Source organism: Ciconia boyciana, chromosome 13 (genome assembly GCF_034638445.1).
Source record: "Ciconia boyciana chromosome 13, ASM3463844v1, whole genome shotgun sequence".
Classification (NCBI taxonomy): domain Eukaryota; kingdom Metazoa; phylum Chordata; class Aves; order Ciconiiformes; family Ciconiidae; genus Ciconia; species Ciconia boyciana.
The window spans coordinates 19,408,947-19,426,045 of record NC_132946.1 but is presented as its reverse complement, the minus strand read 5'-3'; the positions used below and the strand labels follow the sequence as shown (position 1 = coordinate 19,426,045).

Sequence of the window (17,099 nt, the reverse complement as noted above, 5' to 3'; positions counted from 1 at the left end):
TGCGTGTGGTTACTGCCCTGCTCCACAAGACACGGGGACTCAGTGGGAGGAGGAGGTCCCGGAGGTCCTGCTCTGGCCTGGACTCGGTGCCAAACACCCACTTGATGAGGCAGCTGCTCCTGCCACTGGGCCAGATGTGGGGTCCTACTCGTGACTCAGCAGCCCAGTGTCCTCCTCTCTCTTGTAACTGGAAACCAGTGCTTCAGCGCAAGGGGGGAAGCTCTGCCAGAGGGGCTGTGTTTGCCCCAGGTCTTGCTGGCTGGGCTGGGGGGGACCTGTGCCCCCTCAGCCCCAGCGTCTTCATGGGATCCGCAGTTATTCTTGGAGGAGAGGCTGCGCCGCGAGGGGCAGGATATGGCCCTCAAGTGCTCCTTGGGGTGTAAAACAGTGCAAGGGCATCTGCACCCCAGGGAGGGAGGACCTTGGCAGTATGAGCTTCCCTGCAGGCTCTGGCGCAGACTCCAGCAGTGAGTGCATCCCCAAAGCAGCGCTGGGGCAGTTCCCACCTGGGACTTGAGCAAAACAAACTCCCTGAGCACGCAGAGCTGATAGCTGGGCCTGAGCACTCTGCATGGCTGTTCAACAACCGGTTAGTGAAGCCAATATTCCCCCTGAAAGGGTTTATTCGGTTTAACTATCACATTTTGGAGACGTTGTATTTACGTAATCACGGGAAAGGGAGGTGGAGAGCTGTTGGGGAGAGGGAACACCCTTACACAGAAGGGGCCCTGACTCATCCCTTGCCGGGATCCACGTGGCGCAATCAGGCTCGAGTGACTCCCTGTCACGCCTGCGGCAGGTCCCACAGCTGCTCGGGTCCCTGCACCCTCCCGCCTCCGCTGCATGCTCAGCTCTGGTGCCCACTTCGCCCACTGCTGCTCTGTACTGCCAGGCTCCTGTTCTTCTGGTGGGGAGCACAGCCTGGACCCCCAGAAAGCTCCTTCCTCCCATCTGTGCCTTCTCCAGCCACACAGTAGCCCGCCAGCCTGTGGGGAGGCAGAGCAAGGGGGAGTTTGGGGACAGAAGACCAAACATCCCACCACAAGGTGAAAGGAGCCTCCACGGAGCCACCGCTGTGAGGGGCTGCTGCCCATGCAACGAGTGGGGACCGTGGGGGAGAACCTGGCCCCCCAGAGGGGAGAAGCGCAGGGCTGATGGGGCAGGACCTGGGGATGTTCCTCATGCTCACACCCCATTTGTGGTCACCGTGCTCAGGCATATTAGGCTGATGCCTAAATTTATTTTGTGTCCAGTCTGCCCAGCGCTGGGCAACTCTGGTCCATGGCACCAGGAGGCACCAGGAGGAAAGCTGCAGCTCTCACCACTTTTGGAGGGGTCCATGTCTGCTGGCTGGGTGGGCTGGGCTTTCCAACAGTCTATGCTTTCCACGTCTATGCTTTCCAACCTACAGTGAACATGGTGCGGCTTGGCTTTGCCAAGGCAGAGCTCAAGTGGGTCAAGTGCATACAGCCCTGCAAAACCTTTAACCACTTCATGAGGAAAACGTACCTTGCTGTCGGAATATATTTCCTACCTGTATTCTGAATAAGCTCTGCCAGTTGGGCCTATTAAAGGCAGCAAAAACGTGGAAGGCTCAGATGCTGTACGAGGGCACATTTTTCTCATGGCAAAAATACACCCTCAGCAGAAGTTGCTTGTTAAGGTGCTGGAGCATGGCCAGCCTGTACCTGGGTAGAAGGGTCTTATCGTGGGATGGGACTTGCAGCCAGTGAAGGAGGTCGGAGATGGCTAATCCTGCGTGCATGGGGGACAAGCAGGAGCACCCGTTGATGCCACTGAGGCTGAGTGGCACTGGTGGGACCCGTGCAGGACCAGCCGGGGCAAATGCAGCTCTCTCCAGCAAAGCCCCTTGGCCAAGTTCATGCCCAGCATGGTGCACTGTGGCCCCCCACCACTCTTACCCTGGGCGCTGTGGGGTATGCACCGCCAGGCCGAGGAGATGGCAGGGATGTGGTCAGACCCAGCACAAGGCAGGACAGTGGCTGAGGTGATAGCAACCACCATGAGCCTGCACAGGGTGGGTGCCTGGCAGCGGGTGCTCACCACTGCACTGCAGCACCAAGGGGTGTGGAGGGTTCCCTGTGGCCATGGGCATCATGTCCGCACGGTCAGCCGGAGCTGCCACATCCAGATGGTCAGCCATGGCTGTGGGTGCCCTGTCCTGCTGGCTGGGTGGCCATGGCTGAGCTGCCACTGGGCACGTGGAGCAGGGACAGGGCACGGGGAGGTGAAGCGAGGAGATGCGCAATGAGACTCAGCTTACTGACTAATGCAGGCACAGAGAGCTCGGCGTTTATTGGTTTCACTCCAAATGGTTTGTACAAGGAACAAGCGGACTCTGCTCCACATGCAGACACACACACCCATCACTGCAGGCTGCCTTGGCAGCTCTCCCGGCATCCCGGAAGCATTGCTCAGCCTTGCAGAGCGGGGCTGTACCAAACCCCCTCGGCCAACGCTGCTGTGCTGCCTGCCAGGCTCTGCCTGCACCCACGCTGCCAGATACTGGGCTGCGCCCCAGCCAGCACCCACAGCAATCACCAGCACGTGTCTGTGCGGGCACCGACATCCCTCGGCGGTGTGGGTGAAGGAGCCTGCGCAGGGAGCAGCACTCCCCAAACGTCTGCTCTGCTGTCCTGACAGAGACGTCTCTGAGCTCCTGCCCTGCAGTTAACAGGACCTGTCCATTTTTATCGCTACTCTACATTGCAGTGATACCTCTCAACTAGCGAGCGCTGCATCTAAGGCTGCTGCTGCAAAGCAAGTCTAACACATGCTGCCCTCCTGAACCTGGAGACCTCCTCGCTGCTTATAACAAAGTGCTTTTGGAGCTGCTGACCTGTCCCTTGCAGGCTGAAAGACACCAGGCATTTACTGCTGGGTGAAGGGGGATGTACCCATCAGGGCGCCAAGATGTGAGGTCTTCCGGTGGGGTTTTACAGCACCCAGCCAGGAGATGCTCCCCACCCCAAGGATCAGATATCAGGGCCTGGGGAGACTGCAGGGGCAGAGTTAGACCAGCTGCAGCCCGCCCTGTCCCTGTCCCCTTCTGCAAAGGGCTGGTGGGTGGCTTTGAACACCACTGGCATCCTGCCTGGAAGGACAGCAACAAAGACAGGGTGACCCTGACAGCCACTGGCGCCGGGATCAGAGAATACAGCAAATAAAAACATGTGACCAATCCTGTCCCATGGGACCCAGGTGATGCTCCCAAGCTGATCAGCCCGGTTCTGGGCGATGCTGTCCCTCCAGGGAGATCTGCTGCCCCAGGTGAGAGTGTGGCCCTTACCTCTCCCTCCTGCTGAACCCACCCCTGCTCCAAGAGCTCCTGTCCTGGCACCTCTCAAGGGCGAGCAATTATTGTCCACCAGGAGGCTATTTTCAGCATCTTTATGCTGCTCATCTGCATCCACTCTAGACGAAATCCTGAGGAAATCCTTACTATTTATCCACTTCAACTTTCTTCCTTCCCCAGTCACTGCCAATAATGGTCATGAATTGAGGATCTGCTGAGAGTTGTTTTGTTTTTCTTTTCTTGGCAGACTACGTTCACTGGTGCTGTGCGTCCATGGGGTCTCACTGGCATGTGTCCAGTAAAAGGACGGTGGGTGTGGAGCAGTTAGAAAAAGCTCCTTTGTGTACCTTTCTGCCAGCCTAGCAGCAGGGATATGGAACTGGCAGAGCGTCCCAGCCCAGCCGGGGCGGGGGGGGGTCTCACCTCCCACCCACCTGTGCTAAGGGTAAGACTCCCCACAGGACTTGCAACTCAGCCCAGGAGATCGAGGGGTCAAAGCAGAGACTACTGCCTCCAAGTCTATCCTGGAAGAGCGTCACTGCACCAGCCCTTGGGAAGGCTCTCCTCCCTCCTCTGTCAGGTCACGGCACAAAGGCAAAAAGCCTGAGGACATCAAATACTGCAGATCCAGGCTGAAGAAGTGAGAGCGCTTTGGGGACAGCATTTACATTGCAAAAAAAGGGAGTGAAAAAGCCACTGGATGGGGTTTAGCAGGTTAGATGGGATGGATCAGCAGCCCAGAGCATTTCTACCAGCTGTGTTGGCTCTTCTCCCCCACTGAGCCTTTGCCCACTGCCTCCTGGCATCACTGGTCACATCCAACTCCTCTGACTTCCAAGTGCTGCCATGTGGGAGGGGGCTTTGGAAAGCCATTGAACAGGGGAAAAAAAGCTCTAAAGAAGGACATGCACCAGTGCTCAGTCCCAGCACTCTCTGGCTTCACTCTCAGATGAAGAGAAGCAAGTGACAGCTTTGGGCTGGACCCCGATAGTAGGAAGCACATCCAGCCCCCTGGTTGCCACCAGTGTTTGTACAAAACCCATCTCCTCTTAGCCAGAAGGGTCAAGCCAGGCAGCTGCCGGCTATAAATGCCAGCAGTCCTCAGGTCGTGGGATAGCTCTGGATTCTGCGTGGCCTGAGACAGGCAACTACAGTGCTGATGTACTCAAAGAGGCTGGCCAGGCCAGGCCATTTGGTGTTTCTTGAGATGCTGTCCTCTCTTTTTAGGCATTGCCTTTTCTCTCAGTGCCGCGTGGTGCTGACCAGGGCCAGCAGCTGGGTGGGAAGCTATGGCTGCTGAGAGGAGCAGGGAAGGGCTTGCTGTGGAGCAGTCTATCTTCAGCCAGTGAATGTCTGGTTAGATCAAGACTGCAGCTGTACAAACAAGACGGGACGTTTATTCTCAAGAAACAGCAAATGTACCTGACCTGGCCTCAACACAGGGAAAGCTTTTTGCCTTAGCTGCAACAGAACAGCAACGTCAAGTGTTCCTTCTCCCCTCACCCAGGTATGCCACTAAAGACGCCCCGATCCCATCCCACCCCACCAAAGCCCTTGGTTCACTCTAGGTCTCCTCCAGGAAGGCTGCAACGCCACTAGTTCTGCAAGCTGCTGCCACACGCCGTGGAAGCTGGAGCTGTTAGGGAACAGAAAGGAAAAGGGAATGAGACCTGGCTGCAGATTGCAGGAATGGGATGTAGACAGAGACTCTGGGAGGAGGAGGAGGAACAGGAGTAAACACTGACAGGCCATGTCCTGGTAGGAAGGCAAGCATCTGCTCAAGGCAGATGACAATAATGGTGGCAAAAACCATTTCTCAATTGCTGGTTGAAGTGGCTCCAGAAAGCCCTGAGACCAGCAACACCTCTGCCAGCTCTGCATTTCTTACAGACATCCAGGCTGTGTCTTGGCAGCACCAAGAGAGTCTCAAACTGTTAAGCAGATCATACCCACGGAAACCACATAAGCATGAGGCTGAGGCAGGAACCCTGTGGCGGTGGGGTAATGAAGGCAGATGGGCTCAACCTCAGTCCTCCTCTCTGGTAGCATCCAGGCAGGGACAAGATGGGCAGGAAGAGGCATGCAGTGGGACTCCAAGCCCGCCGGGACTTCTGGTGCAATACAAAGCACAACCTGAGGTTCAGGACATCAGCCCAGCCCTCATGCTCTGCAGTTTCTTGATCCATGGACATGAGGGATAGACAGGACAGCCGCATGTACCGCCTGCAGATGGGTGTCACAAGCTGTGGCCACCTAACCCCTTTAGCCTGATGGAGCTATATAAAACGGGCAGCGAGTGATGGGGGCACACTTACCACCTACTGCTCTAAGTAGTATCAGTCTCAGGCTGAATGGCTGTTTCAGGCCTGCAAGGAGAGAACAAAACCAAAACACGCAGGCAGTCAGTGGGGGGACAACAACCACATCGTGAAGCAAGAGGAGAAACAAAACAGTAGCATCACCCTTGGAGGGAAGGACACTTTCAGAGTAGAGCAGCGGTCCTCAGCCCAGTGCTTGCAGGTGGGACCTGCTGATGCTGCTCACGGGCTGAGGATGCAGCAGTTCAAACCGAGGTCACTGGGGAGAGCAAAGCAGCTTTTAGTCAACCCAGTTGCAGAGCTCTTTGCACACTTATGGCTCTGGCCCAGATGCTCATCTTCTCTGCACTGGTGCAAAGCCCAAATGACTTCAGTGCCCCAAGCTGGACTTTACACCAGAATGAGCTGTGACAGAGTACAGATGAGCAAAAAAAAAACCCCAACCTGAGCCACAGCAGATGAGGTTGTCAAAGGCCCTTACAGCATGCAGGGGCCCAGAGCCCACTCTTGAGGAACATCCCAGCTATGAAAAGCTGAGACTGTTTGTCCAGGGAGTGCTTGAACATTTGCACCTACTTCAAAGAGGGTCGAAACATGCATGTAACCCTTGATGCTGGGAAGCACAAGAAGTTATTGCTTTCAGCTACATGCAACCCCGACTGAAGACTATCATCTTCCCTGCTCATCAGCTCCTGGGAGATGGACTCTCTGAATCTACTTCCCTTCTCTATTATGTGCTCAAGGCAAAAAGGGGAAGCTGCCTGAACATCTGCCTGGTCCTGGACACTGACTGAGCATCTCCACATGGAGTGGCTGGGTCAGACCCTTGCTTCCTGTTGAGACCCAGCCCTGTGACCAGGACACGGCTTTGCCAGCAGCAACACTCTGGGGAAGTGGGTCCCACCAAGCCACCTTCCCTTGATGTGGTGGACGGTGGCTGACATGATTAAGCAGGGTCCTACACCTATGAGGCATGAACATCCCTCCTCCCCGCTCCCCATCTTCCTCTGAACTGACTCTGCACTGGTGCAGCTGCCGAGGAAAGGGCTCTAATTATAAACCAGCAGATGCTTTGCATGTCTGAGGAAGGTTATTTCAGCTATCAACATAACCTGATGCTTAGGGACCCTCGGCCAGCTCTAAATTGCCTTGATGGAGCATTTGGCATGACCTACCTTGCAGAGCCAAAGCAAGGTTAAACCATGTCATTACATATACATACCACTCACACAATATATGCTTTATATGACCTAATATATTGTATACAGCTAATGCATCAAATATCCCTGTAGGGGATACCTGACAATAAGCGTGCATACATAAACTATCTTCAACTGTGCTTAATTTCATGAAAGCAGCACAAATGTTTAATGTGTGCTGAAGAAGGTGGAAATGGGCAGAGGATGTTCTAGATAAATACATACATGCATATCTGTATATGCACATACATTCATCTATACACTGTGCATTATACTGGACAAAGAACACTACTACAAGGTGTGAAACCAAGCTCCCCCAAGCCATAGATTACAAGACCATTCTCAGAATGTGTAAGCATTGACCGCTGAAACAGAAAAGAAAATCCCAAGCAGGTGCTTTTTAATGGCTGAACAACGTAAAAAGAGAGCCACACTCCCCCCCGGCCCCCCCTTTTTTTTTTTTGCACAAACCCTATATCCCCCTTGCTCTCCTCCTTTTCCTGAAGTGGCTAGAAGCTGAACAGCCAGCTGCCTGGCAGTAGGAGCCCACACTGAGTTTCCATAGGTGCCATTTCTCCCTTTCCTGTCACTTAGGTAATGGTAAACTTTGGAGCTGGACTGAGCCTGCTGTAACACGGCTGTTCAGCTCTGGTCCATCAGCATGGCTCATTTTGAGGTCTCTGAGCCTGCAGTGAAGGGGCTCAGAGGAAATGGAAATAAAACCTTTCCTCTTTGCCTCAAAGGTGTAGCCCCCAGCGTCCCTGCACAGTGACTGAGGACAGCTCAGACAACGCAAGACCAAGCCGCACTGTTGACTCCAGGGTCTTACTTGGCATAGCCGCTGCAGCCCATCAGGATGCTGGCCAGACTCCGGGCTCCATCAAGGGCTCAGCTGCCAGCCAGAGACAACGCACTGGGAAAGGCCTCTCCATTTCCACGGAGGTTCCCAAGACAAGATACTGTCTCTTCCCCCAGACACTCACACACACCAGGTGAATGATGGAAGCCAGGTAGGGCCTCTGCTGACATTTCAGCCAATTCAGGCCACTTACGAGACACTCTCTTCACTGGCTCATGCCAAGGAAGAAAAATGATGCCACGTCTTCCTCAGCTCTTCTCCCACATGGCCAGAGCTCCTGCCCCACATTAACAGGGGAAAGTATCCCAGAACCATCTTGAGCTCCTCCACATCCCCCATCTTCACAACTTCACCCATCCCCAGCCCACTCCTGTGGCTGCTCCTGCCGCAGGGCCACTGCACACCTCCCACAGGGAGCCACCAACACCATGGGGAGCTGCCAACAGTTGTCCTCTCACCCCAACCCGGTAAGGACACGGCTGAGCTTAGCAGAAACAGAGTCCAGAAGGGCAAGAAAAGAAAGGAGGAAGGAGGCAAGGAGGGCTACAGACAAAACAAGATGCCCATGGAGAACTGTCTTTACCGGTAACCCTCACGGTATCTCCTGGAAGCAGTCGGGCGCTGTCTTCTTCTCACATACAGATCTGTGTCTACCGTCTCCTGAACCGCTTGCTCTGGAAGCAGGACAAAGAAAGATATACCTCTGTTGATAAGCTCCTTGCAGTCGTCAGCAAGCCCTGCAGGAGACTGCCTGGTAATAGCTGCTGGTGTGGGTTGAGCACTGTGGGGGGTTAGGAATGGCTCTCCTGAGTGCTGGATCTCGTGTAATGGTCCTGAAAACCTGTACTGCAGCCCTCTGCCTTTCCCCAGTCGAAAATGCCTTTATCCTCTCAAGCTCAATTAAACTTTTTGAATTTGGTGCCTTTTTTGGGGGGCATGTTTGGAAACCCAGCACCTTGACCTCCTGAAGATCACAACTGCTGCACAGTGCAGGAGACCATCGCCTCTGCATTCTCCAAGACTCAGGAGGGACCTCTCAACCGGGAGTCATACCTAGCCCCACACAACCAGTACAAAGCAGTCACTGGCTTCCAGCACAAACACAGCCCTTGTGTGCACACACAAACAATGGCCTCCAAATGGCTTCATGGCCATCCTCTCCTCCACGCTGGCCAACGAGGCTGGCCTTACACCATATGAAGGCAGCGCATCCTCTTTCAATACCTGAAGCTGTCCGTCCTGCTTTCCTAGGAAGCACTTCACCTGCTGCATTTCTCACATAGGTTCAGACAGCTCAGAAGAGCGCTAAACCAAATGGTCAAACCAAAAATCACTCCCCGTTTGGAGAACTGCCATCAGCTCGTTGCTGTTCAGTCTCTTCCTTGCCAGCTGGTGCAGCTGAAAGCCTGGGCTTGTGCTTTGTGTGTCACACGGTGCATTGTGAACTGGTATACATACTCATTATGTTAAATATGTGTGTGCATTTAGCATAATAAGGAGGTATATAAATAAGCTGTGGTTTCCAAACATAAATCTGCAGGGACTGCAGAATGAGGAAGCGGGTACTTGCGTGTGATAAAACAGAGGAAACTAAAATTAGGAGGGCTTCCTTCCGTGCAATCCATACAATACTAAATGGCCGTAGAGCTGGTCAAATCAAATTTTGGCAACAGAAGAATTCTTGTAAAACAAAGCATGGATTTAATTATTTCTTTTTTGGTCAAAAATGCTTGTTACCATTGTGGTTAGAAGCAATGAAAATTTCCAAAACCTGCCATCAAGAGTAATTGCCAGTGACACTTTGTGGAGTGCAGTTCTGAAACCCACTGACTGCGGAAGGGCTGGGATGGGCACAACCCCCTCTCCACTCTTGTCCCGGCAAACCCTCGTTTATTTAACCAGCTCTGTCCACTAACGACTCAACTTTTGGGCTCACCACCTTCACATGAAAGAAGGGTCAGTTTGTAAGGAGAGAATATAAAATTTGATTTTCAAGTCAATGATATATTTGCAAATCAGGCTGACAGGAAAAAGCTTAGGGAAGGGTTTCAGCGCCGGGGTCACCGGGCAGGCAGAGTGGGGCATGAGGGTGCCACTGAGTCAGAGCCCATGGAGCGGGCTGGCAGTGTGGCTGGCCTGAAGGAGACCGATGGGAGGAAAGGGAAGGCAAGATCAAGAGCATCCAGATCCTCACTCCCGTCTGCTGCCTTAGGAGTCCCTGGTGGTGGTGGGTCAGGGTGAGGACCACACTCTTTTCCTTTTGTATGTGACCTCAGGCACAGCCAGAGAGCATCCTCCAGAGCACGCCAGGTGCCACATGGCTGAGCGTGCCAGCCGCAGAGCCACGCTCCCCCAAGAGTATCTGCTAGGCTAGTGGGAGTATCTTCTGCTTACCGACCCCATTTTCAGGGCTCTGTAGGCATAGCCACAGCGTTCAGGAGAATGGTCTTGGCATATATCCTCATGAAACCAATGTCCAAAGACAGCTCTTCGCTTGATTTCCCTGTAGGTTTGCTTTCCTTCGAAAACTAGCTGCAGGGAAATGCCCACTTGCCTGGCAGATAATACCCAGTGCTCGCAGCCGGACTCTGGGTGCTAAGTAAGAAGGAACCTGAATATTTGGCTGGGCGTACAGATATTCATGCATGAGATGGCAAAGCCAGGAGAGTTTTCCCCATCACTCCTGGTTGAAGTGGCAAAAGCAAATGCCTGCACAGGAGAAGGAGATTTCTCTAGCCATAATTTCAGTTTGGCCCAACTCACCAATCTCTTCCACAATATTCTCAGTGCTTCCAGGAGGAGTGGTTTTCTCCTGTTCAGAAACAAAACAAAACAAACAAAAAAAGAATAACAACCTCAGGTGGCTGCCCCCTTGACCTGCCCTTTTGCTCTGAGAGAGGAATAGGAAGCACTGGGGCTTTCCTGATCATTGCTGTGATTAACACCACGAACATCATGGGGACAGAACTGCTGCCCTCCTGCTCTCAACACCAGCACCTGCTGTCTTCAGCCACTCCACCCAGCCAAGTGGTGTCCATCCCATCCAGTGCAAGTCCTTCAGTTATGCTGTTATGCAACCATCTCAAGAGCCAAGTCCTTCTCCTCAGGGTTTTTTTCCTTAAAAAAGCAACATTCAGATAACTGTGCAAATTGGCACTGTTTGCTCCAGAGTTTGGGAAAAAGAGCAAGAACAGCCGCTGTTCATCCTTCTGAAAAACACCACTAATGTGACTGACATGCACACAGAGAAACAATGGAGAACAAAGCTGCCCCCAAACCTGCAAACACATACTTAAAGTTTAAACTTTAAAATACACTACAAGTGGTGTATTTAAAGTAGGCAAATATTAGAGATTTGTGTATACAAAAGGTTTAAACCCTAACCATACAAAGCCATTGGCACTGCAAATCCAGTTAAACACATGCTGTCCCCCTGCAACTGTACCCATCAGAGCTGCCCACAGACACGTTCAGGTCTTCAGGAGCTGGATCTCACTCACCTGCACCAAAAGAACGGATCCAGGAATCCGCTCACTCTGCTCACTTGGACCTGTAATGCCAGATGAGGCTTTCCTAATTCCAGCTGAATGATGAATGCAAATACCCCAAAACATCAGATGGCATTTTCTAATCTATTGAACTCAGCAACCATAGCGTATATAGAAAAAGATGAATTATGAAAGGAAATGGGGTGAAATGATGTTATGAATTTCCTTAGGGGTTCACAGAGTTTATCAGTGGAAACACTGACTACATTGATCCCACAGGTGCTGGAGTATTTGGTGCTTTGTTATTTGGGATAACAAAGGAAATCACACCACAGAGTCCACAAAGTGGCACCTGATTTTAAATATTAAGAAAAGAATAAAATTTAGAGAGAAAAAATTTTAGAATAAACGTTAAAAAAATCAGAATAAAGAATCCCCCTTTTTTTTTTTTTTACACTCATAAGGAGAAAGTAACAAAACTCTGATTTGATTTAATTCAAGTCCAAGCTATCACTTTTAGTCCTGTGCAGGTGTCAAGTATACGCTGCCGTTATCTTTTGTGCCCTCTACCGTCGGTAGCTTCTCAGTGTGATTCCTCTCCCATTAGTTTGGTGTGTTAGCTGTCCTCTCCCTGCTCACCACAGGACCCAGCTCAGAAAGGCTCATGCCTTGGGTAGAAAGAAGCTGAAAGCAGTGCAGAAATAATATTTTAATCAATCACAAAATCTCTTCTGGGCTTTCCACCATGTCTTACATCTTCTGTACTCATCCTTCTTATGCCATAAACTCGTAAATGAATATGACTTAAGGAGGACAGCTGTGCCTGAGCAAGAGAGATACAAGCAGTTGGGAGTCAGTTTGCAGGTCTGCTGGCTGAAGCCAGCCAACTCCCTTTGCTTTGCTCATTGACATTGACTGCAAGTAGCACTGACTGGACAGTGTCCTGCAGTCTGGCAACAAAACACCGGAGCTACGAACCAGAAACTTGGGACACGAGTGACTTCTGAGCTCTCACACTAGTATTTATATTAAGGTTGTTTTAGGTTGTTTTCCTAGCCTATGAATTATCCTGGATGGGCTGCGAGTCCAGCTGCCTGGGTACTCATGCTGCTAACAGCTGGTTTGGATTTTGGGTCAGCTCGTAGACACAGCTTTTCTGTGAGTGGGCACCCTTCTGGGTCACTCCTCATACGCCTGTGAAATGAACCTCTCTGAACTCAGAGGAGGTTCTGTTAATCTGCTTCTTTTGTCTCCAAGCACAGCTGTGGCTTACTAGGTTTCCTTGTATGTGAGCTGGTGCAGAGTCATGTTTCTTAGTCAAATGGCAAGCACGAGCAGCTGAACAGGACCTGACCTTTGAGCTGAGGAAACTCCTGTTCAAAGTGCAGACCTCCCTGAAGGCAGGACTTACTGTGGACCTGCTATGTGGGCTCTTTGCTGAGCACTGCCTGCCCTCCAGAGCTGTCTTTGAACTTCGTCACCCATCCAAGGGCTTTAAACAACCCAAAGAGGCCACCTGAGCCACCCAATGGAAAGGTTGGCTCATCTGGGCTTCACTACTGCCCTCCAACACCCAAAACCTGATGTTCTTCCAGCAGGTTAGCGCTGATCAGTGAAAGAGAACAACCAAACAAAGGAATGGAAAAATACAGAACAGATGGGAGGAACATATCCAATTAGCTCCCCAGACCGCACTTTCAGAAGCCTTCCTTCTGGCAAAAGTATGCTGTGACATTAACTTGACCTCTCTCATTTAAAGACTGCCCATGGCTCCTGCTCTTGGTTGGGATATCTGAACAGGTCATACTGGCACGATCCTACATTCCTGCGGGGGCCTGACTGTAACTCAATACTGTCCCGGTCAGGCAGTCCATATACTGCAGCAACCTGCCTTTGGGAGCAGGAGTCCAAGACCCCTGGCTCCTGCTCAGAGGCTGTGCACCCCATGAACGCCATTTGGAGAGGGCAGGTGGTGCAGCATGTGAGGGTGACGCTTGGACAAAGACAGGTTTCAAACAACAGACAGGTTTTCCAAGGTTTTTCCAACAAGAGCTGTGGGTTTTCCAGGAACACCATTCAGCAGGGAAGCCCACTGCTTGAGACCAGAAGTTGTACAAGAGCAGTCAGGAAGAGCAGACCAGAGGGTCTGACACGCTGGTGGTGTCGAACTCAAAACAGCCAGCTCCCCGGGCTGCAAAAAATTTACAGGAGAACCACAGCAGTACCCACTGCCAGGCAAGCACACAGAGGATTAACACTTTCCTTGCACTTGGTAGGGTATAACAAACTAGGTGTTATGTAGCTATAGCTACCCCAGCTCTCATGAACTTGTGCTTCCTAAATCCAAAAGGCCATCTGCCAAGAAGTGGCACCCATGGATGCACCACTGCCACTGGACACAGCAAGTGGTGGTTTTGCTCCATCCTTCCTCAGACTTACTACAAGAGGTCAACTTACTGCATCTGAATGCTCTACCAGTCAGCTGAGCCAAGGCATACCCTGACTGGAAGGCAAAAGTGACTTAGAACACTCAGAGTGATTTAAGCTAACACCCAGATCTCCATGCTTGCAGTAGGCTAAAAGCATCCACATGATAGCTCCTGCAGCTCTGCTGGGGAGTTTTAATAAAACCTACAGAATCTTTCACCACTTTTTTGTGGTTCCCCTCACTGAGTTTCTTCCTGGTCACTTCTCACTGCACTTTCCATCTGGCAAGTTCTCTGGACTTAAGAGCTTCCTGTCCAAGTTGTCCTTTACAGAGATGGCCTTCAACCCTCTTTTTTCAGCCTGGAGAAGTTCAATTAGCTACTGCTGACCTCCTCCTTCCATCCCTGTTGTCCCATGACTCCTCAAATTCATCTTATGACTCCCTCTCTTCCACCCCTGATGAAACCAGTATTGATGGTCTGCCAGTCCATAAATTCTGGTCCTATCTGGCTTACTGTCCTGAAATACCTCCCCTTTCATTCTTCCTCAGGCACACTCTTGTTCACATTTCACATTCATCTGCTTTTCCAGTTTACTACCCAGTTCTAATCCTTATAGTCCTCTAGCCCTCTTTGTGCTGACCTTGCCTTCAATTATTTTCTTCCAGTTCCTGCTGGAAGCCCCAGTGCCAGCAATCACCTTCTCTGCTCTTGTATTGCTTGTCATCTGTTCTGAGCCAAATCAAGAGAGTGTTTTGATTTCCACCTATTACTTTTACATTAATGTTTTATCTTCGTGTCTCTGCCAAGGCATCATCTCTTGGATGTCTACACCACCTTTGTCAACCTGATGTGCCATACGCATATTCTGTATTTTCTTAGGAAGAACTTGTGCCAGTTCCTTTCTGTCCTAGTCATGTTAGACTCTGTCCACAACCTCAGCATATTAATTGGCAACTCTCATCTTTGCCTCTGCACACAAGCTTTCATTAAGTCCTGGCCATTCACCTTCCTCATCTGATCTTTGAAGAGCTAAAAGGCATAGATGAGCCTTTATTCTTTCTCCTCTGGCACCCCATACTACCCTTTCCTTAAAGCTTTCTTACGTATGGGAAAATTGACCCATTTTCAGAAGGCAAGCTAAGGTTGTGTCTCCCAGGAGCACAATGTACTCCCCAACCTACTCCCCATGCATTCAAAGCCTTTGTAGATGGCCCATGAGCAAACTGTGTGCGTATGCTTGCTAGTGACCAAATGGCCATTCAGTGTTTATCTGAAAAGAGAACATGCTATTCTCTTTGTGAACCTGATCTTGAGGGCTGCCTCCAAGTGCTCTGCAAAATAAAGCCTACAATAAGACTTACCCAAGCTGAAGTGGAGCAGTGGGGAACAGAACCCAGAACTGTTAAGCCCTGACCATAATACTGTCCTTCTACTCACCAAAGACCAGCAATCTAAAAAATGCTAAATATTAAATACTATTACCTCAGCATCAGCTCCCAAATCCTGAAAGGTCAGTCCCACCTCATCAGTCTCAAGCAAGTGGTATCTTTGGCCTACTGGAAGAAAGAAGTCATTATCATGTCTAGGACATTACCTTTAGGCTTATAATGGTTCCTCAAAGGGTTTAACCCAGCTTGGCTCCACATCTTGCTGTAGGCCTGTGTACTCTTTTCAGAGCACCTCTGTAATGCACCAGCATTTCTCACAAAGCCCTTCAGCTGTCTCAGACCTGAAGACAGATATATGATCAGCAGTAAATATGTCACTCTAAATGTTGGTATCGTTGCTCATTACTGAGGTTTGGATAGCTAGCAACCATGCTGGATTCCCTTCTGGTTGCCAGAAGATCTTGAAACCTGGTTTGTCAGAAGTGAGGCAAGATAAAACAAATGGCTCTCTTGGTTTATCTGCAAGTTCACCTTATATGTTTGCTAGGACTTGGGAAACTCTTCCCTTTTGGGCAGGACTCCAAAGGCTAAATATTCAGCACACCTGCCATGTCCTGCCTCCATTCAGCCTATGAAATAGTCTACTTTTCAACTATCCCAGTTTCTAAGGGGACACTGAAAAGTCTTTTTCAGTCCAAATCCAAGATGTGACATACACAAGGTAACAATTTTTTTAAATTTTTTTTTTTTTTTTAAACTAAGGACATGCAGGACAATTGCCTGCCCTTTTGGTTTCAGGGATTCAGGGACAAAAGTGTTTAAGAGTCTGTCACAGCCCCAACTTCTACGAATGCACTTAATCCTTTAGAAAGCAATTAATAAATTTTGTTTCCAGGTCATTCTTTGGCAGAAATTCACAGTTAAACTATGTGCTCTGTGAGTGCTGCTCTGCTTTAAATCTGATGCTTGGCAATTCTGTTGGCTAACCCACATTTTTGCAGGGAAAGAGAGCTAGTGCACAGTCATTCCCATCTCACCTTCTCTGTCCTTCAGGTTTTACAGAGTTTACCATATTCTCTTAATCTGGCTTTTCCCAAGACACATTTGAAATTTAGATTCATGCTTTCCGAAACTAAATTGAATTTGGTGTTTGCTTAAAAGCACAAAGATCAACAGCATCAGAGAGCAAAATCCGATGCGTGTCTACAAACAGGCATGCATGGACAGCAACAGCTCACTCCACAGTTTGTGCCAAGACTCTGGCAGGTACCAAACTGAGATAAACACACGTGTTTACTAACAACTGGACTGGATAAAAAAAGATGTCACAGAAGCCACTCGAAAATCAGATGCAAGAGTGTTTAATCACTACTGAGAAGCTGATATTTAAGGCACCCACTTGAAGACTACCTACTGTCTACGTACAATTTCCTGAAATATTCAGGCACCTGCTCAGGTGTGTTTTCAGGCATGACTGGCTTTGAGAAAGATTCCTTCAGAACTAAGGATCTGCCTGAACAGCCTGAAGCCAATGTGTTAATACAGCTTAATAAAGTTCATAGCAGGGTAACTTCAGCTAACATACTCTGGATTGCCATTGTAGAAAGCTCACTGATAAAGAGGAATTCATCGAGCTGCAACAGATCACCACCTTATGATAATATAAATATGAGTTCACATACAAAGAAGAAATGACAAAACTCCAGTATTTCCTTCTGGAATCAGTGACAAGGATATTAGCTCTTGTAACTCTTTCCTTCAGGAGGTTTCTCTTTGTACAATTGTCAAGTTTACAGCAGAAACTCAACATAAGACATTGAAGATCAACTACTCTACTGCCTTTAAGCCACAGAATAATCACGAGAACTACCCTGACCAAGTAACAGGCATTTTGTTTTAAGGCTAATGTATACATTTGTTAATCTCTTTGTTAATTTGTTTAACTGGGATCTAATGGGATTAATCCTTTCCAGAACATGAGTCTGTCCCCAAGACCCTGAATTTAATGGGAAGACTCCTAGTCCTTTATTAGCCTGTGGGTCATACCAATTATGAAGATATATTGGGCATTTTTGCCCCTTTCGTAAGAGTCTGTGGAGCCT

At 50.0% G+C, this 17,099-nt stretch overlaps 1 long non-coding RNA gene across 1 annotated transcript; it reads right to left on the bottom strand.

Annotated features, from left to right (window-relative positions):
* Window positions 1–2,312: 2,312 nt before the first annotated feature.
* On the bottom strand, window positions 2,313–8,731 carry LOC140658919 (uncharacterized). The gene is made up of 3 exons (XR_012044926.1): window positions 8,276–8,731; window positions 5,632–5,682; window positions 2,313–4,952 (listed from the first exon to the last, which is right to left on the bottom strand). It is a non-coding gene; the product is annotated as an uncharacterized lncRNA (long non-coding RNA).
* Window positions 8,732–17,099: the final 8,368 nt, after the last annotated feature.